The 27,934-nt window shown below is 42.7% G+C and overlaps 1 long non-coding RNA gene across 1 annotated transcript; it reads right to left on the reverse strand.

Annotated features, from left to right (window-relative positions):
* Positions 1 to 5,729: 5,729 nt before the first annotated feature.
* Positions 5,730 to 27,934, reverse strand: LOC124553667. The gene is made up of 3 exons (XR_006968102.1): positions 27,704 to 27,934; positions 9,876 to 10,044; positions 5,730 to 8,177 (listed from the first exon to the last, which is right to left on the reverse strand). It is a non-coding gene; the product is annotated as an uncharacterized LOC124553667 (long non-coding RNA).

Here is a 27,934-nt window from a genome sequence, read left to right on the forward strand (position 1 = left end):
TATCATTAGCTCAACAGATTGGTTGAAAGCCCAATGTTGATGAAGCTGTAACTCTTTGTCAAGCAGTATATTGAAACACAATTTCAGAATGTGTTGCTTGAGGCAATTTCAGAAATTCACCTTAATCCTATGACTGTAGAAGAAATTCAAAAACTTAAATGCCTCTAAAAAGTACAAACTGTGCAGGGATTGATAATATATCTAGTAATTTATTGAAATCTTCTTGTGTGTGGATAAGGGACATTCTCTCTCATATTTTCAATGCTGCCCTTCAGAAAAGTATGCCATTGTGAAGCCCCTGTACAAAAATGGCGATAAAGCTGAACTAACTATCGACCTATCTCTTTGCTTACAGCTTTCTCCAAAATTCTAGAAAAGCTAATACATGTAAGAATTACTGATCATCTCATGAAGAATGGAGTTCTCAGCAAGAGCCAATTTGGCACTCAAATGGGCCGTTCAACAGAAGACACAATCCCTGCACTTGTAAATGAAGTCCTAGAAACCCTTAATGAAAAAATGCTTGCACTTGGTGTCTTCTGTGATTTATCCAAAGTGTTTGACCGTGTTGATCACCAGATTCTCTTGCAAAAAGCAAAATTAGTAGGAATAAGTGGTGTTGCACCCAATTGGCTACAGTAATACCTCTGAGACAGAAAACAAAAAGTTGTGTCGAGTAGCTCGGGTGGAGTATGTGACGTTTCCTCACATTCTGAATGGAGTTCCATTACATGCGGAGTGCCTCAGGGCTGAATTCTTGGGCCACTATTATTCCTGATTTTTATCAATGATCTACCATCACGTAAAAGCCTGCCGTGTAAATTTACATTATTTGCTGATGATACCACAATTTTTATGGGCTGTAGAACAGACAGTAATCTTGAGGAACTCACTAATCACATACTCTCAGATGTGGTTAAATGGTTCAAGGTGAATGGTCTCTCATTAAATTCCAGTAAGACCAGCTTTATTCAGTTCTGCATAAGAACAGAAAATGAGAGAGAGATAAGTGTGACATGTGGTAATCAGCCAATAGAAAGAATGGAGACAACAAAATTTCTTGGAGTGCACATTGACAAGAAAATGAACTGGTCTCCACATATTATAGATCTCTGTAACAGGCTCAGCTCTGCTACGGGTTATCACTACATGTATTGAACCTAAAACTGCAAAGGTGACATACTATGGCTATTTTCACTCACTCATTGAATATGGTGTTATTTTTTCGGGCAACCAGCCATTAGCAAGGAAAGTGTTCATTGCACAGAAGCGAGCTTTAAGAATTATATGTGGATTGTGCCCAAGAGACTCGTGTAGAAATAGTTTTTGTAAACTTAAAATATACACAACTAAATGCCAATATATTTTTTCTCTAATGTGTCTTGTTTGTAAAAATATAGAGATATTTCAATGAAACAGTAATTATCACGAGCATAACACAAGGAGGAACAATGACATACACAGTGAGCATACAAATTTGAGCTTGGCGCAAAAGGGTGTCCACTACACTGGAACAAAACTCTTCAATGCTCTTCCTTCTGAAATAAAGACAGAGATTCATAACGAGAGTAAGTTTAAGAAAGCACTAAAAATATTTCTGCTAGAAAAAGCTTTTTACAGTCTAGATGAATTTTTAACTAAATAAATTGCAATATCTTAATATTATATAATACAAGTTGACATAATGCCACTAAGAATGTTATTTAACTTGAGCTCTGTATCTGTGTGTACTCTGTTTTCTGTAGTGTTTTAATGATCTGAAGAAAATATGTATTTTCTTTTTCTGTATTGCTGCCCAAAGAATTTACTGTATACATTTTGATGTAATTACGTACAAAAATTTCTGTATATGCTATAAGCTTATCAGGTTGTATTTGTAAAAAAGTGACTCGTTCCATGTCCTTATGTATCCATCACAGTTGGACCTATGGAACACGAAATAAATCAGATCAAATCAGACACAACCAGGGCCCAATCCATTCAGTGTAAACACAGACCACACCATTAAGGAGCCACCACCGGCTCGCACGGTGCCTTCGACAACCCGCACCCACGGCTTCGTGGAGTCTGCACCACTCCGTCAGCTCTTACCCACTGAAATCAGGTTTCACCTGAGTAGGGCACAGTTTTGCAGTTGTCTGGAGCCCAACCGATACGGTCAAGAGCCCAGCAGAGGAGCTGCAGCTGTCATCTTGCTGTTACCAGAGGCAATCGCTCCAGTTATGTGCTGCCAAATTTCGCGACAATATTCTAATGGATACGTCCCACATTGGCTGCTGTGATTATTTCACACAGTGTTACTTGTCTTGTTAGCACTGACACCTCTACACAGACAGTGCTGCTCTCTGACCACTGCGTTGTCCGTGGTGGCAGGTGATGCCTGAAATTTGGGATTCTCGGCACACTCTCGACACTGTGGATCTCGCAAATTTTTAATTCCTACTGATTTCTGAAATAGAACGTCCCGTGGGCATAGCTCCAACTAACATTCACAGAGTGTCAATTCCCAATGTGCGGCTGCAACCACGTCGGAAATCTCCTCACGTGAATCACCCGAGTACAAATGTCAGCCCTCGCAATACACTGCCCTCTTATAACTTGTGAACGCGATACTGCCGCCTTATGTATACGTGTGCATGTCGCTGTCCCACGAGTTTTTGTCACCTCGCCGTATACGAATGCGTCACCAATGTGCAGCACACTCGTCGACTGCTGTCACGTTTCGTGGTCAAACGGAGTTAGCCGGAGGTAAGGTGCGCTACCTTCCTCATAGCTGACTTCTGTATCGTCCATTTGTTGTGGTGGTTGTGTTACCCAGCAAACATTTCTTCATTATTGAACAGTCTGTGTTGCAGGGCCTGCCGAAGTGCCAATGTTATACCAGGGATGGAGGTAAGTGAGGGGGTGGGGGGAGGGGCGCTATGGGGGCTATAGCCCCTCCCCCCCCCCCTACCCAACTGATTATCATATTACGCTGGATAAAATGACTTCAGAAATCAGCGAATATATTACTACAACAGATTCAATCACTCTTTAAATAATTATGCAGCAATATAGGTTGCTACGTATCTCAAACACAGGTTAACAAAAGAATAACAGCAGGAAATTGCTTACTATCTATACCAATAAATATCATTTAACTTAAAATGGGCGTCTTATTATTTATTAATACACATTTTTTACCCTGAACTCCAAAACAGTTGGCTCTGAGCACTATGGGACTTAACATCTGAGGTCATCAGTCCCCTAGAACTTAGAACTACTTAAATCTAACTAACCTAGGGACATCACACACATCCATGGCCGAGGCAGGATTCGAACCTGCAACCGTAGCAGACGCGCGGTTCCGGACTGAAGTGCCTAGAACCGCTCAGCCACCGCGGCCGGCTTCCAAACCAGTTAACAAAAACCACTTTAAGCAACACTAAATTTTACCATTTTGTCATTGGAGGACCCCAGCTCTCCTTTTGTTAAGCAATATTCCATTCCCCCAAAAATTAGCCATCCCCCCTCGACCGACTTGTAGAATCGCCCCTGTATTATTTATACGGCCACCGCTGTGACGTCACGACGCACGCTGTGAGTTTCGTTTCTAGACGGTGTCGCTTCGAGCAGTCGCCAGCGGGGTCACGCACATGCGCAGAGCTGAGGTCGCATACGAGTAGCGCCCTCTCCCACTTCTGGGTACTCGGTGCGTGGCTGCTGGCTGTACGAGCAGCAGCAGTGAGCAGCCAGCCATTTGCTGCAGAGAAGAATTATTCTGGTACACCCGAGCTGCCAGATTTGTGCAAGTACACAGCGGTGTGACTAACGCACAGTCTGACTAACACACAATCTGAGTCGTAGTGAGGGATACTCTCCAGGTTAGCCATGTTTACGTTTAGTGATTTTGCTTTTCTCCCCTCATTTACAGGACTCGCGTCAAATGAAAACAAAATGGATTTCTGTGGCTGGGAGCTATGAAGTGAATTAAAATACATTCACATAGTCATGTAGACTAAAATATTTTATTAGTTTCTGTTTTTCTGATTTTATTTTGACGTTATTGGCAACTAAGCTTTAAAAATCTTGTAGAACTGAAGTTATTTCTATCAGTTTGCTAAAGAAATTTGGTTTTCATTGATCTTATCTGCAGAGCAGTTTTTTTTCCTTTTTTTATTTAACAAAGTGTTTCATTCCACACTGCTGGCTAATTTCAACTGTTTGCTCAGTTTCAAGTGCACGCTTCCATTTTCTGTCGTATATAGCATTACGCCATAATAGAGAACCGAGCGTGAGATAGCACAGTACTGGTACTCCAAGAAAACTAGCATCCCAAATACCACTCAGAAAAGTTTAATACTAGGTACTCGACTGTGAATCAAAGTACGAATGTGCACTTTAAGCCAAATTATGTATTTTAGTACAGTTTACAAACTTCACATGCACTTGGAATATTCTCCGATGTCCTGTTTCTTTTACGATATAATAATATCTCTTAACACTATCTGTGTACCAGCATACATAAACATTCATTTGAAGATGACTAAGCAGGCAAATTTGGTAAGCAGTTATGCATAAAGTATTTCATTTCAAATATATTAACAGCTTCAGCAGAATTTTACAAGTCTTCCTTCAGTGAAACAGTGCGTTTCGATCGAGAAGTGTTTCAGCACTTGTCCGTTACCTCCTCTATGCTTGTGGTTATTTAATAATTTATGTTGTCTTAATCTTAAATTTACAGAATGCCATTCTGTGGTAAATTATAGACTGGCAGCACATTGCCTCATTACTGTAACTCCGCACATGGCTTTCTATTTGTTCCTAGAGCGCAACACACACTGCCAACTGTACAGTTTCTCGGCACTTCACAGATAACTTTCTACACTTTTTATACACTTTAAAATAGTCTTGTAAGAACTTATTATCCACGGTTCCAGTGTGTACGAGTAACAAGTTCTTTCTTTCTAGTTCATTAACTTTTTTTGCAAGAAATTTATATCCTTTTTTACTAGCTTTTTCCAGTGTGTGAAGATAGAAATCTCATCAGAAATACTACATAGCGGTATTGCAGGGTACAAACAAATAAAATCTATGTTCAAGTCATCACATAGCAAAATATTGTGATACTTTGAGCTGAATACTCTAGTTGTAAATTGAATATTACTCCAGACCTGCTTCCTTATTTTGCACTCCTTATCCGGATAGGAAATGGTAAAACAATTGCCCCAAGTACAATAACTCCCTACGTCCCCTCTGAACAACATGACGCAGTGCTTCACACGACGCCTTAATACGCACGAAATTTCAAACACAAATGCGAGGGAAAGCGTACGTGCCGAGCAAGCGCCGTGCACGTCATCGCAGCTGCGTGTGCGCAGTAACGCCTGTTTTCTGCCGCTCCCAGGCAACTTCTCCATTTCCACAAACTAAGCTGACACAGTGCAATGGCTGCAAACGTAGAGTTAGAGTCATTTCCCACATACGGTCAACTTAGTTTGCATATGCAGCAGAAGTATTGTAGTTTCGAAAGTTTCATTTTCAGTTATGTTACGTGCTGTGGCTTTGGCTGTACTTTTTGAGCTGAGAAGGGAGGGAAACTTTACAGACTTCCTTCTGTATTGATTGATGTAGATGTAGATACACCGCACGTATAAACGGCTATTAAAATTCAGAGAAACAAAAACTAAAGAAAGCAAATGAATTACAAGGAAAACAAAAGTGATGGCAAATCACAAAAGTCAAATATGTACACAAGTTGAAAGATGAAGTTTTTATTTATATATGCATCATTCTGAACCTTTGACAGGGGTATACTCTACTTGCAAAATGTAGCAAATATTACATGAGATAATAAAAGCACTCCACACTCTGAGAAAGAAACGTAAAACAAAAATATAAAAATAACTGTACGTAAAAGAAAAATGGGAACATTTGAAGAAAAATAGTTAACACAGATTTTATGTCTCAACATGCTAATGTATGTCAATTTTTCAAATCATTTAGTAAAAAGTGATTTTGGAAGTCACAGTTTCTGCACTACTTTCCTCATGGCCATGCTTCTACTGCCTTGTGTCACTAAACCTTATATCTTATCTACCTCCATTAGAAGCAGATGAATTCTTGTTGCCAGGAAACTGTGAATTATTTTCTCCTGTACACTGTGGCAGGCTGGGAAAACTCCTTTCTCCTCCACTGATGCAACCACGGAAGTGGCTATATCAGAGAGCAACAATTCACCTGAGAGTAACATCTTGTTGTTTGCTTCTCAACTACACCTCTGCCTTTTGAAATACAAAACCTCACTTGGTGGCTCAATAAGTGAGGTCTCTGTAAAGGATTTTCGTTGTAAAAGCACGTTCACAGACGTACAGACATTTTCTCTAGACGCTATTGGGCTCCCCTCGAAAAATTTGCAAAGTTCATAACGCTTCATAACTTGTGTAACAATGTGACCACATAAATAGTAGAGGGGCTGGTGCTCACCGTCACACACAGCGTTACAAAGAGGGTCATCGACTTCCTCGGAACACTTATCCTCATCTTCACTTAGCGATTCCCCCATTAATTTTATTTTCATTATTATCTGTGACAGTAATAAAGATCAGAGAAAGAGCAATAACCCTCAGTGCCAATTTGTACTCTTGTGGTGCTGGTATGGGACTTTTGAACCTGACCATTGAAAACAGATTTTCTAAGGATCTTTTGTAAATCTACTTGACAGCAAAAATTTAAATTTCTTCTCATTCAGGAATGTGTACTAAAATTCCAAAATACTGGCAGTTATCAAAACTACGCCAGACTGAATTGGTTTCCAGGCACTGTTCAGGCCAATTTCCAAGTTTTCAAATAATCATAGTGTCCTAAAGATGGCAGAGAGCCTCACTGTATGTTTGTTCATCAGAACGACTCAGAGCCATAACTGGAGCTCTAGATGTCATGAGGCATGACCACTCATGAACATGCTTTAGAAACCGTGATGTGGTTAAAGTATTTTTCTGCAGTTTCTCTGTCTTGACACCATACTCACTGCCTGCTGCAGTCTGGCTGTTAATTGGGGCAGTAGCCAAGCCAACTTTCTTTTTCTCGTAATGGTTTGGCCTCAGACACCCCTCACACAGTTCTGGTACCAGTTTAAGACTTAAACCAGTGTCTATCTCAAGCCACTGTTATACACGATTTATATGTACGTCATTACAAGGCAGATCACGTTCCTCGACAACATTTTGTCAAAGGAAGACTCATTGCCCACTGAATAAGTGAATCCTCATTTTTCAAAATGTGTGGTGAATTTGCGAAGAAAATTAGTTTCCTATTATCATCACAAGGACACTGGCAGAAACTAATTTTGAAAACATTTCGACAACAATTCCAAATTCTCGCCACTCAGCTCGATTTTGCCTGCCATATCTGACACGATGCAGTGAACATTGTACGAATGCCCGAGATTCTCTAATAATGTTTATAATGATGTCTTTGACATGAGAACTGGAAAAAAGATGGCCATGTGTAATGGTAAAATGGCTCTAAGCACTATTGGACTTAACATCTGAGGTCACCAATCCCTGTAATGGTAACCTATGATTTGTTTCCATCTTGAGGTGATACCACCCAGCATAAAAACTAATACATGAGAAGCTATAGTAGTTGCAAGGGCAAGATTTGATGGAGGTGTGTCATATCATTACCAATGAAGCAGCCATTGCTTCAATCGTACTCAAATGGTGGAACGATACTAACTTCATCCATCGTGGGAGCACGATGCTTCTCCACCGGTAACATGAGGGCAAGCTCGACTTTCAGGGAACTCATTAGCTCCTTCACCACACCAGGTCTAAATTTTACATTCAGTAGCGAACTTCTCAGGGTTCTGTCTGAAGGAAATGGAAATTTATTTTCCAGCAGGACTTTGCACCCCATACCACCACAAGCTAGTCTAATATTTAGTCCTTTCTGCAGTGTTTCCCCTTTGTTAATATTGCAAACTGATCTGCGCCGAATAAACCGTGCACAATGGCAAGGAGGTTGTCTTTAGTAAAAGCCACAGAGGAAGAGAGGTTGAGTTTTAGTTTAAAACTTCAATTTCAGCATGAAGCTGTTTTACTCGGTTCTTCAGGGTGGTGACTTCATCTTCTATTGGTTCCAAGTCCTCTGCACAATTGATGCCATTGTGGTCACATTTGAAGGCTGTCCAGCCTCTGGAACACAAATTTGCAATATTACAATATTCAAAAATAAAAAGCATTTAACACTATAATATGTGTTTAAGTAGCCAGGGATTGTTTCTCAATATACTATCGTATGCGATTTAAGGATACACAAGGTGAAAAAATGTTAGTTTCGAAGCACAGAAGCAAATTATGACAATCTGAGTGGTATTATTACAGGTGTGCGCTTACTACAATGAAATGCAATATTAATGCCATATACTAAAGTGAAATTGTAGATGACCAATTATACTGAATTCACAACAACACTTCAATTATAACAGAGCATGTGAGGCTTGAATATAAAAATTATAATAGCTGTGGGACCAGTTGTACTTTCTGATGTGGGTTGTAGTGGGGATTACAGTTAAGTGCAAGTAAACATTATTTGCAATAAATGATTAAATTATCATGGCCAAACCTAACCACAAGATTAGATATCTTAGCACCGGTTGCGGCACATATTGCCAATAAACACAAAACTCTGATTACAAAGTTTTAAAAACATGAATGGTAAGGGGAAACTCTTAAGTAAACTTTAACCAGCTGTGGTAACAAATCAAAGCATCTGTTTTCTAATTTAGGTATAATGTTCAACTGTACATCAGAAATACAGTATATACAGTATCCAGTGGCAAGCAGTAGAACGATATAGCAGAAAGGTATGAGGAAAGACATTACCGTTTCTTTCATCAGATACCAATACAAGTGGACTGTTTATGTAAGATATGTGGTCCTGTTCAGTAAATTATCTTGTGGCGAAGTATTTTGTTCCCTCCATCAACAGAAGAGAAATTTGTTAACATTGAGTATAGATTTAAGTGTCAGGAAGTCTTTTCTGAAAGTATTTGTATGTAGTGTAGCCATGTATGGAAGTGAAACATGGACGATAAATAGTTTGGACAAGAAGAGAATAGAAGCTTTCGAAATGTGGTGCTACAGAAGAATGCTGAAGATTAGATGGGTAGATCACATAACTAATGAGGAGGTACTGAATAGGATTGGGGAGAAGAGAAGTTTGTGGCACAACTTGACCAGAAGAAGGGATCGGTTGGTAGGACATGTTTTGAGGCATCAAGGGATCACAAATTTAGCATTGGAGGGCAGCGTGGAGGGTAAAAATCGTAGGGGGAGACTAAGAGATGAATACACTAAGCAGATTCAGAAGGATGTAGGTTGCAGTAGGTACTGTGAGATGAAGAAGCTTGCACAGGATAGAGTAGCATGGAGAGCTGCATCAAACCAGTCTGGACTGAAGACCACAACAACAACAACAACAACAACAACAACAGACACTGGACATGTCAGTTTGAAAAATATACAGCTGTTGTGAATGAAATATTTGAGTGTTTCTGTACACAACTCAGGATTAAAATGAGAGTATGAAACATAATTTCTGAAGATGAAGCTCTGAGCCACATATTTACTACAACTTTTAGAAAGGTATATGCTTATTGTACTCAATTGAAAAAGTATTTCCCATGACAACTTCTACGATACAAGTAAGCCTACCGCCTGCAACCATAATGTTGTGAAGGGATGTTTTGTGTCTCCCACTGATCAAAAACAACAAATGTGAGCTGTTAGCAGTCACACAAGATTTTCCGAGTGTCATCACAATTCAGCAGCAAGCGACAGCATGACGTATGCAAAAAGCTACTGAAGCAGTGAACGATATTTTTGAGTTACCTGTATCCTCAGCACGTTTCTCTAGTAGGCCAACAGGTTTCCCCTCAGCAGTAGCTTTACGTACCACTGGTGGCTTACAGTAACAGAATATGGTTGGCACAGCATTTGGTTTAAGTTTTACCACTGCATCAACTTTGTTGGCTTCAAACTGGTCTGGAGTGAAGTGAGTCTGGTAAACAGAAACAGTACTATCAGCCAATTTGAGTACAAACGTTGTGATATAAAAATTTCAAAACTATTCATTATAGCTACAGTTTATAATATAAAATATATGAAACAGCAATATCAATAGAACTGAGTACACATTCCTCATAACTACGTGAAGTACAAGAAGCTCAGAGGAACATGAATTAGGTACGGTAGCTATACAGAAACACTGCAACATTAATCAGTCTCTCAGCTTCTACCTGCAAACTAATTGAAAAATTTCATTTTACATCAGAAAACTAACATCTTTCAGGTAATGTATTGTATATTCATTCAAGTTTAATTTTCATAAGATTCACATTTCCTGTGTAGGTTTAGGTTTGCTGTGTAACAACAAGTATTGTATGATGCGCATATTGTAGGCCTATCTAGTAGACTGCCGATTGTACAAGAAGCTGTATTAAAAGAAGTAATTAAAATATCACGTACTGTTAAGATTGACGTTGCAATTCAGCTATGCTTTTCTTTTCATTTATTTCAATGATTGTTAAAACTGTAGGCTTACACTGTGAAAAGCAAATAATAGGCAATTTGAAAAAGAACATCACTACCACACCAATTATTTTCACGAAACTTACTGGAAACGATACATTGTTAATTCATTTTTAAAGAAGTTAGCCATAGTAGCTTAATTTTCGGAGGATGCAACAACGTACTCTAAAACATCCAAATCTTGCATTTTCCATCTTCAACAGTTGGGCCTACACACTGCATACGCAACAAAAAACAACGTTTAGCTATTTTGTCTTTTGTGCTGCAAAAAATACGCCCTTAAAGCAGTCTGTACATTACAGATCTACTAGAAACGAACCATTTTCACTACTTTTGGTAAAAATTGGCTTGAAATTGACATACCTTTTAAAAACAATCTTGGCGGCTTTAGGCTAACCTCGTATAACGATGCACCAAATCTGATCACGAAGTAAGTCAAAAAACAGCAAGTTTATTACACAGCGAGTCTTAAGCCCTAAGATGATTTGTGCTAATCAATACAAACTGCGCTTACTGCACACCAGCTAGAGTCTCTTGTGGGTTGCCAGTTGGTTCTGCTGAGTTTCATCAGCCATATTCTCCTCCTTGTCGCATCTCTCTCTTCCGAAGGAATCCCGTACAGTTCTCCTCCCTTTTCGCCTCGAAACAAACAGCCAAAAGCACAGCACTGAGGCATTATTCTACTTAAAACTTCAAAAATACACAACACGTCCCATGCTTCACACACAATGCTCGGGCCAACGATGGCTTCTAATGTCACATGATGCGGTCTCTGCCAATCCTGAGATGCAAACGGCAACCAATGCAGGGATATAGGATGGCTGTGCTTTCCTTTATACAGAGCTTTACTACTTCTGTAAACATGCCACAGATCCAGAGCAGCAAAGTGGAGGGCACCTAAACTCACCTTGCTCCCAACTTCGGACTTTCTAGCAAAACGACTTCCTCGTGGAAGAACAAATAGGTATGTTTTAAACCCTCAACTATACGAGCAGGTGGATCGGCAAAGTTTCACAAATCGGAAGATGGTATGAGACTTGTAGGTGGGACAGATTCTGTAAGGATTCAACATTCACATTTTGCATTATAAACAACACACGTATATCCTACAGCAGCCTCGAAATAAATTCTCGAACTTGCACAGTTGGGTGCTAATCATTGGTTGGTTGTTTGAGGTTTAAGGGACCAAACAGCAAGGTCATCAGTCCCTTGTTTCAAATGTGGTCCATTCCGCTAATGTGACATCTCAGGAAAGTCAGAACAATAAAAGGGAAAAGGCTAAAAACGTAAAGGGGCAGTCACGTCGTCAATGGTAAAAACAAAATGAGGGAAGTCAGCAAGAGAACGAACCCGACGCTATGCTGAAGCAGCATAGGCAAGACCACCTGTGACTTAAAAGGTACAACAGCTAGAATGTAGAAAGTACGTATGGGAAAAGGAGACTAACGAAGACTTAAAAAAAAGGGTAAAAACAGAGTAAAAGGGGAAGAAAAGAGGATTTTGGTCAGGGAGGTGAATCGGGAATCTCCGAGCACTGCTTGCAGTGGGAGACACCCAAACACTCACCGCCCTGCCCCAATACCAGAGAGAGATTAAAAACCTTAAAACTGAGAACAAAATCCTTAATACTGAGAATAAAAACCACTCTCCCGAAGGAAACCGAGAACCAGAGAGACCATCCAGGAATCGTCAGCCAACATCAAAGGTAAAGCGTGGGGGGAGTCTGTACTTAGCACGCAGAGCCAAAAGAATGGGGCATCGAACCAAAATGTGGGCTACTGACTGGAAGGCTCCACAACCACAAAGTGGGGGTGGCTCATCACGCAAAAGAAAACCATGGGTCAGCCTGGTATGGCCAATGCGGAGACGACAGAGTGTGGTCGAGTCCTTTCGGGAGAGGCGGAAGGAAGAACGCCACGGACCTGGTGTCACCTTATTCGCACGAAGTTTATTAGACAGGGGAGTAGCCTCCCAAGAATTGGCCCACGACTGTGCGAAGTGGGATTTGATGTGAAGCCGTAAATCCGCTGCAGGAGGGGTTACAGAAAACGGGGGGTAAGTGACTGCTCCCCCAGCCAAACGATAAGTGAGCTCATTACTCGGGATACCCACACGGCCAGGGACCAAAAGGAAGTCAACAGAACAAGCAGCACGGTGAATATCAGCGAGATGGTCACGGATGGCAGAGACCAAGGGATGGTGCGAAAACACCAGCCAATAGCAAGAAGGCCACTCATCGAATCCGTGCATAACAAAATGTGGTTGTGTTGGGACTGTTTAATAAAGGTAAGGGCCTGGGAAATTGGCATCAATTCCGCAGTAAACACCCCACATGTAGATGGCAGCAGATGATTTTCCGTTCCGACAGAGGACGTGAAGGCATACCCAACACGATCAGCAGATTTAGAGCCATCAGTGTAAAAAACAGCAGCATCCCGAAACTCCCATAAAATTTGGCGGAAAAAGGAACGGAACACCACCAGGGGGATGGAATCTTTCGGACCTCGGCGGAGATCCATCCGAATTCGAGGCCGAGGAACTAACCAAGGGGGAGTGGAGGGGAGGGAGCGAGGAAGGCAGGACAAAGAAGGAAGCTGAAAATCACGGTAAAGAGACGCAAGGCGCAGCCCAACCGGTAAACCCGCCCGAGGGCGGGAGTCGGGTGGGCGACGTCCACGGTCTGGGAACAGGATAGAATAAGAAGGATGAGTGGGAGAAGAATGGATAGTGAGGGCATAAGACACCAGAATCTGGGACCGCCGAACAGAAAGGGGGGGGATCCCAGATTCAACCAGGAGACTATCAACAGGGCTAGTAGGGAAGGCACCGGTGGCCAAACGGATACCACGATGGTGGACTGGATCCAGCACGTGCAGCGTGGAAGGAGCAGCTGAACCATAAACTTGACAACCACAGTCCAAGCGAGACAGAACTAGAGCACGATAAAGACGGAGGAGGAGGGAACGGTCCGCACCCCAAGAGGAGTGGGCAAGGAAGCGAAGGACATTGAGTTTACGGAAACATCCTACCTTCAGATGTCTGATATGGGGCAGCCAAGTGAGCTTGTTGTCGAAAAGAAGACTCAGGAAACGAAACTGTGGGACCACAGGCAATCGTTGTGCAGAGAGATAGAGCTCTGGATCAGGGTGGATCGTAGTACAGCGACAGAAGTGGACCACCTGCGATTTTAAAGGAGAGAATTGAAACCCGTGTGAGAGGGTCCATGCAGAGGCACGCCGTATAGCCACCTGGAGCTGCCGTTCTGCAGATGCCATCGAGGAGGAACTAACCCAAATGCAGAAATCATCCACATACAGGGCAGGGGCGACCAAGGGACCGACAGAGGCCACAAGTCCATCGATAGCAATGAGGAAAAGAAGGACACTCGAGACAGAACCCTGTGGGATGCCCGTCTCCTGGGTCTGTGGAGAACTAAAAGCAGTACCAACTCGAACTCTGAATGACCGATGAATCAGGAACTGGCGGATAAAAATCGGGAGTGGGGCCCAAAGACCCCACTGATGAAGGGTAAGTAAGACGTGATGGCGCCAGGCCGTGTCATAGGCCTTGCGAAGGTCAAAAAACACTGCAACCAAATGGCGGTGCTGGGAAAAAGCCTGCCGAACTGCGGATTCCGAGCGAAGTAAATGATCGATCGGGGACCGTCCCTCTCGAAAGCTACACTGGTAAGGGGACAATAGATCCCGAGATTTGAGGACCCAATTGAGCCAACGGGCTACCATCCGTTCAAGTAACTTACAAACAACATTGGTCAGACTAATGGCCGATAGCTGCAACACATAGGGGGTTCTTACCAGGCTTTAGGACAGGAACCACAATGCTATCCCTCCACTGAGAAGGGAAGTCACCCTGGAGCCAGATACGGTTAAACACCCGAAGAAGATGTTGCCGTTGTGGAGCACTATGTTGAAGCAGTTGGTTATGAATGGAATCTGGGCCGGGGGTCGCATCATGAAAAGAACATAGAGCAGAAAGAAATTCTCATTCCGTAAAAGGTTCGTTGTAAGATTCTGACTCACAAGGGGTGAAACATAAGGTGGGAGCTTCAGCCTGCTGTTTTTGATGAAGGAAAGCAGCCGGATAGGAGGCTGACGCTGATGCCACTGCAAAATGGGTCGCAAGATGTTCTGCGAGAACTAATGGGTCCGTACAAAGGCCACCTGGGAGGTGAAGGCCTGGGAGGGTGGACTGCCGATGGCAACCTTGGAGACAGTGAAGTGTAGCCCATACCCGTGACAGAGGGACAGTGGAACCAAGGGAAGAAATGAATCATTCCCAACATATCCGCTTGCTCTGTTTGATAAATAACGAGCTTTAGCGCGGAGGTGTTTAAACGTAGTAAGGCTGGCTACGGATGGGTGCCTCTTAAGGTGTTGCAAAGCTCGACGGCAATCACGGATGGCAAAGGCAATGGCCGTACTCCACCACGGGACTTGCCGGCGACGAAATGGTCCAGATGAGCGCGGGACAGCAAGGCTAGCAGCACGAACAATCGCGTCAGACACGTCACGTAGGACGTCATCAATACAACCCGACAAAGAGGGAGAAAACACGACCTGTGCAGTGTATAGAGGCCAATCGGCGCGTCGGAAAGACCGACGAGGTAACCTGCCCATCGGGGAGTGGGAAGGGAGTGAGATAATCGACGGGAAATGGTCACTATCACAAAGGTCGTCGTGTGGCGACCAGTGTAATGAAGGGAGGAGAGAGGGAGAAGAAAGAGAAAGATCAATGGCAGAAAAGGTACCATGACCGGCACTGAAATGAGTAGGGGAGCCATCATTAAGAAGGCACAGGTCGTGGTCTGAAATAAATTGGTCTATAAGAAGACCTCGTCTAGATGGAAAGGCACTGCCCCACAAAGGATGATGAGCATTAAAATCCCCAAGGAGGAGGAAGGGAGGAGGAAGTTGCTGAAGAAGGGTGGTTAAGGCAGCAGGTGTAAGAGTCCTGTCAGGAGGGAGATAAAGATTGGAAACTGTGACCGCAGAGTCTAGGTGGACCCTAACAGCAACCGCTGCCAATGTAGTTTGAAGAGGAATCCACGTGCTAGCAGTGTCTGTACGGGCTGACATACAAACACCACCATAAGCCTGCAGGGGTCCGACCTGATTTCGACAGAAAACAAGGAACCCACGGAGGGTCGGTGAGTGAGAATCAGTAAAATGAGATTCCTGGAGAACCACACAAGCTGCAGAGTAAGACGAAAGAAGGGATTTCAATTCCGGAAGGTGATGATAGTATCCATTACAATTCCATTGCAGAACCACAGAACGATGATTTAAATGGGGACTGAACACGCTAAAGCCAGTCATACCGCCGGGTCCCCACCCGTCACCGACAAGGAGGGGGCGACATCCATGAACGACAGGTCAGAATCCGGTTGTGAAGTCGGGGAAGGGACCTCCGGTGACACCAGAGGCTCTTTGTCCCGGGACTTATGTTTCTTCTTCTTTTCAGGCTGAGATCGAGGAGGGCTGTGTGGCATAATGGAGCCAGCTGCAGCAAGATCAGGAACAGAAAGAGACCGGGCGACCTGGGGGCCGATAGACCGCGGCTCTCGCGGTCGCCGCGCTGCAGCAGACCTTTGACCTGGAAGGTGCCGGGAAGGGGCATCCCGGGAGAGGCGCCCTTGACCGGCAGACGCCGAAGGAGTGGGACACTTCTCCGGCTGGGGAGGGGGAGCGGCGCCCAGAGGAGAAGGTGTGGGAGCCGCAGGGGAGGGGGGAAGGAGAGGGGTCCGGGACGGGGGTAAGGAAGGGGGAGGAAGGGATGAAGATGTAACCAAGGCGTAACTAGATGTCATGGACACAGGGTGCAATCGTGCATATTTCTTACGGGCCTCTGTGTAGCTTAAACGATCAAGAGACTTATACTCCTGTATCTTTTTTTCTTTCTTATAGACTGGGCAATCTGCTGAACGTGGAGAATGACTACCATGACAATTTACACATACAGGAGGGGGAACACAGGGACTCCCCTCATGGAGTGGACGTCCACAGTCACCACAGAGAGGGTCCTGGGTACAGCGAGAAGACATGTGGCCAAAACGCAAGCACTTAAAACACCGCATAGGAGGTGGGATGTACGGCTTCACATCACAGCGATAGACCATAATCTTAACTTTCTCAGGAAGGGTATCCCCTTCAAAGGCCAGGATAAAGGCACCAGTATCAATACGATTATCTTTAGGACCCTTCTGAACACGCCGAACAAAGTGAACACCCCGCCGTCCGAGATTGTCCCGAAGTTCCTCGTCAGTTTGAAGGACGAGGTCTCTGTGAAAAATCACACCTTGTACCATATTTAGAGACTGGTGGGGGGTAATGGACACAGGAATTGTGCCAAGATGGGTACAGCCACAAAGGGGCGCAGACTGGGCAGCTGAAGCAGTTTTTATCAGCAACGAACCCGACCGCATCTTGCTCAGGGAGTCCACTTCGCCAAACTCGTCTTCAATGTGTTCCACAAAGAATAAAGGTTTGGTATTGGCGAAAGTATCCACATCAGTCCCGGTGCAAACCAGATAGCGGGGAAAGGTTTCGCCCCTAGCCGACGGGCCTGACCCTCCTCCCAGGGGGTAGCCACGGAAGGGAAGGCCGAAGGGGCAAGAGAAGCAGCACTCGAGGAATCAGTTCCACGCAGAGAGACGGCCGCAGAAGAACGGCCAGAGTTCTGGACCCGTATGCGTTTCATCGGCATAGCGTCCGCCCTGATACCACCCACTCCGATCAGGGGCTCTCCTCACGGGCGCCACCCAGCCACAGCAAGGGCCGTCTGGCACGGCGGCCATTGCCGGGAGTTCCGATGCTCCGGGATGACGAGCAACCACTGCAAGGCATGCATGAGGAGGTCACAGCTCAGGTATCAGAAGTGTGATCCCTGTGTGTTCAGGGGGCTCAACCAAAAGGATACATAGCGACCCCACCACACGGGCTGGCCACCGTGCTGGCTATGCACCCTAGCAGCAGACGACGACGTGAAAGAAAAGGTGGAATGTACTAGGAGGGCGCACGTCGGAGACACTAGGTAAGGTGCTCTTCCCCAAATGGCTCACACTACGGAGGAGAAATTTTGGAATGGAGGTCAAACCCCAGAGGGGGACCAAGGAATGCCAAAAGGAGGAGATGATTACGCAACAAAGCCGAATTGTAAAACCAACAGAACCAGGAGGATAGCAGGGGCCAACATAAGCAAGGACACCAAGAGAGGGAGAGGAGTGGGCGACGGGAAAGGAGCAAGGAGGGGAAGGGGAAGGAAATGCAGCCCTGGAGAGAAAGAAGGCCGCAATAGCTCGGGGCCCCGTGCTCGCCATGCATGTATCCACAAAAGAGTTGTGGACCCCCTGCGGGGGTGGGGGGGTGGGGGGGGGGGGGGGGGGGGTGCTACTCATTTTCAACTGTTTGCGCCAGCTGTATGCTACCATCAGAACACGAATTTCTATGAGAGCGTCAGGTAACTCTAAATAGCAAGGCAACTTCATTAACTCTATTGAATGTAATCCCAGTTTATCAGTTACTATTTTTAACTTACTAAAACGGTTTTTGCCCCTACATTTTGTACAAGTTAACTGCATGCATGTACTCTTCAGTCATTTATGTACAATTTAGATTGCGGATTCTTTGTGGCATTCCGAAATAAGTGTCTCCCATGTAGTATATGTCGATATGCATTCTGGCACCCGGCCGTTAGTGACTGTATGTATACAGTAGGCTAGTAACACATAACTGAGATATTTCGTGATCTTAATTCGAGATGGAAGTGTCCGTAAAAGTAGTGAAGATGGGAACAGCACTTCATCCAGAAATGTCATCCAACCTTGCTATGTGACTCAGCATTTATTGTGTCAAAGTGAAAACTTCATATGCCTCTTCACTTCTGGTGCCACAGTATCTTTATTTCTCAGATAAGTTTCCATATTTTCATAGCTATCTTTTGACCTATTAAGTGAAACAACCTGTAACTCATAGCAGTAAGACTGAGCAGTGATTTTAATAATCACCAGCAGTAGGAATGTAAAGATTACGCGATTCAATTAATCTTCTCCACCTCTTTGTTTATTGCTGTTTGGATATTTCAGACTACATATAATTTATAGAAATGCAATTTTTCCATCTGCTAGTACAGCTGCCGCTCCGAGTTATAGAATGATAGCTATTAGAATTTCATGTGTGCATTTATTGACATGGAGATACTAGGTAATTAATTTTTTGTCTACATCACCCAGAACACCGAACAGGCTACTATGTCTAAATCGTACCGAATGGGGAGGAGCAGTGGATGGAACACTGGAATCTTATTCAGAAGACAACGGTTCAGAGCCACGTCCAGCCATCCTGATTTATCATTCCCCTAAATCACTTCAGCAAAATGCTGGGATAGTTCCTTTCAAAGTGCATGGCCTTATTTCCCTCATCATCTTTTGCTAATCTGAGCTTTTAGTCCATCAATACAGACTCCATTGTTGACTTCTGGGCGAATCAGACTGAACAGTGGAAACGCTATTGTCACCACAAACCACGTAGAACTGGGAGGACATGCTACAACCATGTCTTCCACATCAACGAAATAGAAAAACACTGAAGTCGGCTATTTTAGTGCAGTGCAATTACTTGATGCTACCCTGAAACAAAACGATAAAGGTGGTGTTGTCGGCAGTTTCATAAAATATCTGACAACATTTTTTGAAAGCAATTAAAAGACACAGAGTAAGAACACTGTAGCACATAAATAAATTTGGTGTATTTTACATGTGCGCATGCTATTTAAAGAAATATTAATTTCTATCCTGGAAAAAAACTAAATCCTCATTACTTCCTGAGAGAACTGAATGTGTACATTTTCACGACACCTGACTGTGTTCGAAATGACTACTGTCAGCGACTGTAATTGTGTAGCTCTGTACTCACTCCCCCACGAACCACGGACCTTGCCGTCGGTGGGAAAGCTCGAGTGCCTCAGTGATACAGATGGCCGTACCGTAGGTGCAACCACAATGAAGGAGTATCTGTTGAGAGGTCAGACAAATGTGTGATTCCTGGAGAGGGGCAGCAGCCTTTTCAGTAGTTGCAGGGGCAACAGTCTGGATGATTGACTGATCTGGCCTTGTAACATTAACCAAAACGGCCTTGCTGTGCTGGTACTCCAAACAGCTGAAAGCAAAGGGTAACTACAACCGTAAGTTTTCCTGAGGGCAGGCAAATTTACTGTATGGTTAAATAACGATGGTGTCCTCTTGGGTAAAATATTATAGATGCAAAATATTTCCTCATTTGGATCTCCGGACAGGGACTACTCAGGAAGGTGTCAGTATCAGGAGAAACAAAACTGGGGTTCTACATTTCGAAGCGTTGAATGTCAGATCCCTGAATTGGGCAGGTACGTTAGAAAATTTGAAAAGGGAAATGGATGGGTTGAAGTTACATATAGTGGAAATTCGTGAAGTTCGGTGGCACAAGAAACAGGTCTTCTGCTGGTGTGAATACAGGGTTATAAATACAAAATCAAATAGGGGTAATGCAGCAGTAGGTTTAATAATGAATAAAAAAATTGGAACGTGGATAAGCTATTACAAACAGTATAGTGAAGGTCTACCACAGTAGTACAAGTTTATATGCCAACTAGCTCCGCAGATGAAGCGATTGAAGAAATCGCTCAGAGAGATAAGGGAGACCAAAATTTTATAGTCCATAGGGACTGGAATATGGTAGAAGGCAAAGGAAGCGAAGGAAATGTAGTAGGTGGATTCTGACTGGGTGTAAGAAATGAAAGAGGAAGCCACCTGGTAGAATTTTGTACAGAGCATTACTTAGCCATTGCCAACACTTGGTTTAATCATGGAAGAAGGTTGTACATGTTAAAGAGAGTTGGTGACACTGGAAGGTTTCAGATCGATTATGTAACGGTAAGACAGATTTGGGAACCAGGATTTAAATTGTACGACATTTCCAGGGGCAGATGTGGACTCTGACCACAATTTAATGGTTATGAACTATAGGTTAAAACTACAGAAACTGCAAAAGGTAGGAATTTAAGGAAGTGGGACCTGGATACACTGAAAGAACCATACTTTGTAGAGACTTTGAGAGACAGCATTAGAGAACAATTGACAAGAACACAAGAAAGGAATACAGGAGATGAAGAATGGGTGGCTCTGAGAGATGAAATAGCGTAGCAAGCAGAGAATCAAGTAGGCTGAAAGATGAGGGCTAGTAGAAATCTTGGGGTAACACAGGAAATATTGAATTTAACTGATGAAAGGAGAAAATATAAAAATTCAGCAAATGGAGCAGGCAAAAAGGAACACAAACATTTCAAAAATGAGATCAACAGGAAGTGCAACATTGCTAAGCAAGAATGGCTAGATGACAACTGTAAGGCCGTAGAAGCATAAATCAATGGGGATAAGATGGATGTCACCTACGGGAAAATTAAAGAGGCTTTTGGAGAAAATGGAACCACTTGTATGAATGTCAAGAGCTCAGATGGAAAATCAGTTCTAAGCAAAGAAGGGGAAGGTGGAAGGAGTTTAGAGGGTCTGTACAAGGGCGATGTACTTTAGGGCAGTATTATGGAAAAGGGCATAAATGAAGATGAGAAGGCAGATACGATACTGTGTGAAGAGGTCGACATAGCACTGAAAGACGCAAGTCCAAACATGGTCCCGGGAGTAGACAAAATTCCATTAGAACTACTGACGGCCTTGGGAGAGCCAGCCATGACAAAACTCTTTCACCTCGTGGGCAAGATTTATGACACACCCGAAATACCCTCAGACATCAAGGAGAAAATAATAATCCCAATTCCAAAGAAAGCAGGTGCTCACAGGTGTGAAAATATCAAACTATCAGTTTAATAAGACACTGTTGCAAAACAGACGTAGGGGAAAACTGAAGAAGATGACCTCAGAGAAAATCAGTTTGGATTCTGTAGAAATGTAGGAACATGCAAGCCATTACTGATCCTACGACTTATCTTAGAAGCTAGGTTAAGAAAAAGCAAACCTACGTTTATAGTAACTGTAGACTAAGAGGAAGCTTTTGACAATGTTGACTGGAACATGTTCCTTCATATTCTGAAGGTGGCAGGCATAAGATACAGGAAGCATAAGGCTATTTACAAATTTTACTTAAACAGGATGGCAGTTACAAGAGTCAAGGGGCACAAATGGGAAGCAGTGATTGGGAAGGAAGTGTGACAGTGTTGTAGCTGATCTTCAATGCAATTCAATCTGTACATTGTGCAAGCAGTAAAGGAAACAAAAGAAAAATTTGGAGAAGACATTAAAATCCAGTGAAAAGAAATAAAAAACTTGAGGTTTGCCGATGACATTGCAATTTTGGCAAAGACTCAAAGAACTTGTAGGAACAGTTGAAGGGAATGGACTGTGTCTTGAAACGAGGATATGAGATGAACATCAACAAAAGCACAACGAGGAAAATGGAATGTAGTGGAATTAAATCAGGTGATGCTGAGGTAATTAGATTAGATGACACACTTAAAGGAGTAGAGGAGTTTTGCTGTTTGGGCAGCAGAATAATGATAATCAAAGTAGAGAGGATATAAAACCAGAACATGATAATTCTGTGTACACTATATCTCACAGTCTTCGGACTGGCCAGATTTTTTGTGAGATGGTAGTACAGAAGTGGTGGTGGTGGTGGCAGTATCATCAACCGCAGTTGATGAAACCAAAACCCCAACATCTACAGCTAAAACTACAAAAATTGGAATCAATCATTTCCCTTACATCAACCACAAGTATTGATACCAAAAAACCAACGCCTACAACTACAAAAACTAAAACCAAAACCAAAACCACAATACCTCAAAAATCTAAGTATCAAAATCTCTACATAAATTAAAACACATTCAACACACTACGAATATACAAAACATCACAACTCGTAAAGAGCAGACAATAAAATAAAAAAAATTACTTACAACATGCACGCACACACACATCATGTCCATACCTAATAACAAAAGTCACACAATAACTTAAACATCTTACCGCACCACAAACGGCAAACCAAAAACACCTAACGTAAATGCCTAACACACAAACAAAAAAAATTAATTGATAACACACTGAAAAATCTTCCAAACCTTACATCGTGAACTACAAACACTGCCAACGACTTCACACACCTTCCACCACACCCACCGTCAAACGCAACAAGACGACACCGACAAACACAACCGACACAAACACCGCGTCGTAATGACCCTGCACGCAGCCACACCCTTATGCCAGGGATCAAACCAGGTGCCGATGCTTCCACTCAGCCTCGAAAGCACAATGTGTGATAATTAAATTGCTAAAATTTTACATAAGTAACAAATTGGTTTGGGGATCCAGAGATGGAGGATGAAAGGAGTGACAGAAGAAGAGCGGAATTTTGGTTATGCCAGAGCTAAACGTTTGTCAGGTTACCATCTGTTGCATGTTATAACCAACTAGGTTGTGGTGGGGGCCAAACCGTTCTGTCATTTTAACTGGACCTAATGAGTCAAATACTCATTTAGAAAATATCAATGAAACGTGCAAATTACTAAATTCGCCGTAAATATTAGGTGGTATATGAGAGAGAGAGAGAGGGAGAGAGAGAGAGGGAGAGGGAGAGGGAGAGGGAGAGGGAGAGAGAGAGAATATAACGAAGATGACGGATGTCGTTGTATAGGTTGTTAATTGGGATAGAGTCAGTTTGTTTTCTTCGGTATTTCTGGGTCTGCAGTGTTTGAAGGATGCCCGATTTTCTGCCCAATATTGTTGTGCGTGGTGAATGATATGTTTATGTCTTTTCCTATTAAGACGTTGGCAGTCTGACATGGTGCTGCATGGGAGATCTTATTTTATGTATGTTTTTTGTGCTGTGATTCTTTTGCAATCATTGAGTTTTTCAGGGACTCTACTGCACTGGTGATTTATTATTTCAATTTCTTGTTTACATATATCTTCAGAGTGTTGTAATTGGATTGCTGTTCCTGCAGACAACATACCAGAATGCTGCGATTTTCAGGCTGTGGGATGACGAAAGGAGTTGTGGGTGTTGTAGATTTACAATAAATTAATTATTTTATTTGCACATTTGGATTTATGTTCAGGTTTTAGTCAGTGACCTCCACATGGACGAGTTCTAAATAGTGATTTGCTTCTTCACATGGAGTTACTCAAGTTACCTTAGAATCCTAACACAAGACACACCTCGTATTAATACAAATAAATCCAACTGACGACTGAAATATTTGTCTGGACTATAGCGAGATATGGAAGTGAAACATGGACAATAAACAGCTTAGACAAGAGTTTAATAGTAGCTGTTTAAATGTAGTGCTGCAGAAGAATGCTGAAGATTAGTGGGTAGACAATCATCAGCGAAGAGGTATTTGCTTTTGAACAAAATCCCACACATACAATATTGTTTTATATTACCAGCTCGATGTTCATTAAGATCTGCCAACTCTGACCAGCAACATGTCTCATTCCAGTTCAATAGTGTGGCGGATCCCAAAACTATTCACAACAAATGAAATAAAACAATGAGGTATTGATGTGCCACTTCTACACTGTAACAATTAGTTTATCACTTGCAGACCCACAAATAAAATTCTCCCGTGAAAATAATGGAGGAGGTCATAATCGATAAAGAGGGATATAATTTCGGAGGAGAAAAATTTATGGCACCACCTGTCTAAAAAGTACAATCAGGGTAACAGGAAATATCATAAGACATAAAGTAACAGTTAATTGGATAACGGAGGGAAGTGTCGGCAGTAAAAATTTTGGAGAGAGAGACAAAGCCTTAAATGCAGTAGGTAGGTTGACATGTATGTAGTTTGCAGTAGTTATTCAGACATGAAGAGGCTTGTACACGAGAGACTGGATTGGAGATACGTACGAAACCAGTCTCGAGGGTCACGACCACAACAATATCCGTGCAGCAGTAATGACGCTACGAAAAGCTGTCAGACTGATCACAGGCAAGAAAACCTGCAAGCTGGCGGACCCTCTTGGAATTCCAACCATGTGTTTGTTCTTGCCCAGTTTGTGTCTTATTTTCCTTTTCTGATCATGAGTCAGGAGTCCAACTGCAGCCTTTGGGGCCGCTAAATTCACATACATCTACTATGCCTCAAAAAACTTCAACAGCTGTTACATTCCTTCAAATAACAAAGCTTATACAGAAGTCACAAAGACACCGAGAGAGGATCAGAGAGTCTAGAATGATTTTTGGACTTGGTTAACTTAAGTAGTTGTAACAAGTTACAGCAGAGTACGGAAGCTGATGTGGAAGAAATACAAGCAGTAACAGCGCACTCTAATGTGGAGGTTTTGCAGTGCCACAGCCAGCCGTGAGTAAACGCAGCTGTCAGCTGTGTCATCGGGGTGCTGAGTGAACTGCTGTCGACTGGACCAATGTCTCGTGTGTGACGTTACTGTCGCTCCAATTGGCAGAAGTGGATACACTAATTACAGCCTGCATCTGAATAGGGTGACGCGTAGGGAGTGAAAATAGACGAGCATCGGGTCGACAGAAGCGTCCGATCCCACGTATCGGCTTTGACCCGTGACATAAGGGTTTTGTCGTGTGTGACGTCATGACGGCGTGGAGTTTGGTTTGTGAGTGTGGCGTGTTTGTAGATGTCGTCGTGTTGTGGTTTGTTGTGCTCTCTGGTGGTATGTTCAGGGTTTTCGTTTGTGTGGTGTAATGGGCTCAGTTCGCTTTTGCTCATTATCCAGAATTGTTCGAGTGTCTGCTGTGTTTGTAGTGGAATTCGTTTCAGTGAGTTAACGATTTTATGTGAAGGTTAATTTAGTGTTGTTCGCTGTACATCCTGTGGTAATTTTAGTAAAATTAATCGGTTGTTGTTTTTGTTCAGGAATGGATATGACGGATAAAATTAACAGTGTGCAGGTAAATGGAAGTGTTCGATCCTAATGTGTGGCTGTGTATGTTGGTATTGGTATCAGCAGATGTTTTTGAGCTATATAGGCCAAGGGAAGTGTCTGATCCTGATTTATGGGATCGGGAGCTGCTGTTGAGCTATATACGTCAAGGGAAGTGTCCGATTCCATATGATTTTGTGTCTAGTGGTGTTTGGGGAGTTTTGTGATGTCTGTTTTTTTCGGCGTTTTGTGTGATTTTGTATGGGGGTGGGTGTCTAAATTTGTTTATATTTAGTTTGCCTCCACCCAAAAACACCCCAATTCCCTAATGACACTAACGGGACAAGCACGGGAAATGGGGTGATTTGGGTGGGAGGCAAACGAAATATAAACAAATTTAGACGCCTTGCGTAGCTACAACGTGTAAGTGAAGACAGCCATGCATGAATACCCACCCACCTCCCCAGGGGTCGTAACCCCTGCAACCCATAGAAGATAAAGATGCTTCAGTAGCTGATTAGTGTTTTTTTGTCTTTTTTAAAAAAATCTCACGGGATACAACGAACAGATCGGAAAGATAAATATAATAAACTAAAACAAAAATTGGAGGAAACAGATAATTAAAATAAGTAATAAGTGTTTTTAAATTTAAAAAAACATCTCAGGAGATAGAATGAACAGATCAGAAAAGTAAATAAAATAAGACAAAACAGAACTGGAGACAGCCACACTCAAACCAAACTCCGCGCCGTCATGACGTCACACACGACAAAACCCTTACGTCACGGGTCAAAGCCGACGCGTGGGATCGGACGCTTCTGCCGACCCCATAATGAAACCATAAATCATAAGTGAAACTTCCTGGCAGATTAAAACTGTGTGACCGACCGAGACTCGAACTCGGGACCTTTGCCTTTCGCGGGCAACCGCTCTACCATCTGAGCTACCGAAGCACGACTCACGCCCGGTACTCACAGCTTTACTTCTGCCAGTACCTCGTCTCCTACCTTCCTTTAGGTAGAGCAGTTGCCCGCGAAAGGCAAAGGTCCCGAGTTCGAGTCTCGGTCACACAGTTTTAATCTGTCAGGAAGTTTCATATCAGCGCACACTCCGCTGCAGAGTGCAAATCTCTTTCTGGATAAATCATAAGTGTTCCTATAGTATTTGAGGCAGTGGTCATTCAGCAGCAAAAGATAATATAAACAAGATGTGTAGGTTACTTAAGTTATAAAACTAATTTTTCTATTTTACGTGTTTCCTAGGGGCATATTTCAAAAACATCATCTTCTCCGCAATGGCCTTGCATTCCTATAGCGGTTCACATTGACAAAAAGAGGTTGGGGCAGCAGAGGTTGGGGGTATCACAAATCCGTTCCGCAGTTTTAAATGGCTCTGGAATAATGCGACTCAAATTATAGTTGGCTGATCTCATTACGTATACTGTGTATTAAAGGTGCAAAAAATTCGTAACTGTCTATTACAATTATATTTAAAAATGAAAAAGACGTTCATCTGCAAAACAACAAAAGTTTAGAAATATTACTGATAATGACAACACACACGTTCGAGTAATACACAATAATACCTTATCTATGGCATTCCACTTACAGAATTGCTTGAAAGCAATTTAATTTTTAATTTAAAAACTTAGCATCTCCTCTTTAGTAACATTCATTCCTTGGTACGTAATTTCCGTTCGGTTTAACGTATCACAATATTTTACACACATGCTGAAGCTGTAGTTGTACTTGATATCGTTTACTGCAGTAACATCTTACACAAACAGTTGTAAAGTAACGAGAAATTAAGAAATCAATTATGATATCCTCATTCCGTTTGCTTTCGTTTTGCGTTTGTCTTGTTTCGTTTTCATTCGTCACGTCCGGTGTCGATAAATTAAACACAAGGGGGGCAAAAAAAAAAAAAAAAAAAAAAAAAAAAAAAAAAAAAAAATTTAGAACACCATGCTTCAGGATTTGCTCACCACTAATTGAAACGTGACTGTCTTGGGGCTCAGTTATGGCATTTTTCTGTTTCCAACAACTGTACACTTATGCAAGCACCGATACTGCACGTCTGAATTTAACCTCAACAATCCACTACTAGTTACGTCAAGAACTTCAATAAGTTAAACTACTGCAGGTCTCTGCTACGTGATATACTCGTTGCGGAATCCTACATTTTCTAATCCACGTTAATGCGTGAAAATTGCACTTACTTTACACAACGCAGTTGCTTTTGTATTCTGTCAGTTTGCTCTGCAGATTTTCATCAGCCGTATTATTCTTCTTGCTGCATCCCTCTCTTCTTCTCTTCGTAAGTACAACTAAAAGCACAGCATTGCTGGTTTATTCAAGACGAAAATACCAAATATTTCCTATTTTAAACGAACATGTCACGAATTACAGTCTACTGTAACCTACGCCATACTTTTGCACTGACGGCAGCG

This window comes from Schistocerca americana, chromosome 11 (genome assembly GCF_021461395.2).
Source record: "Schistocerca americana isolate TAMUIC-IGC-003095 chromosome 11, iqSchAmer2.1, whole genome shotgun sequence".
Classification (NCBI taxonomy): Eukaryota; Metazoa; Arthropoda; class Insecta; order Orthoptera; family Acrididae; genus Schistocerca; species Schistocerca americana.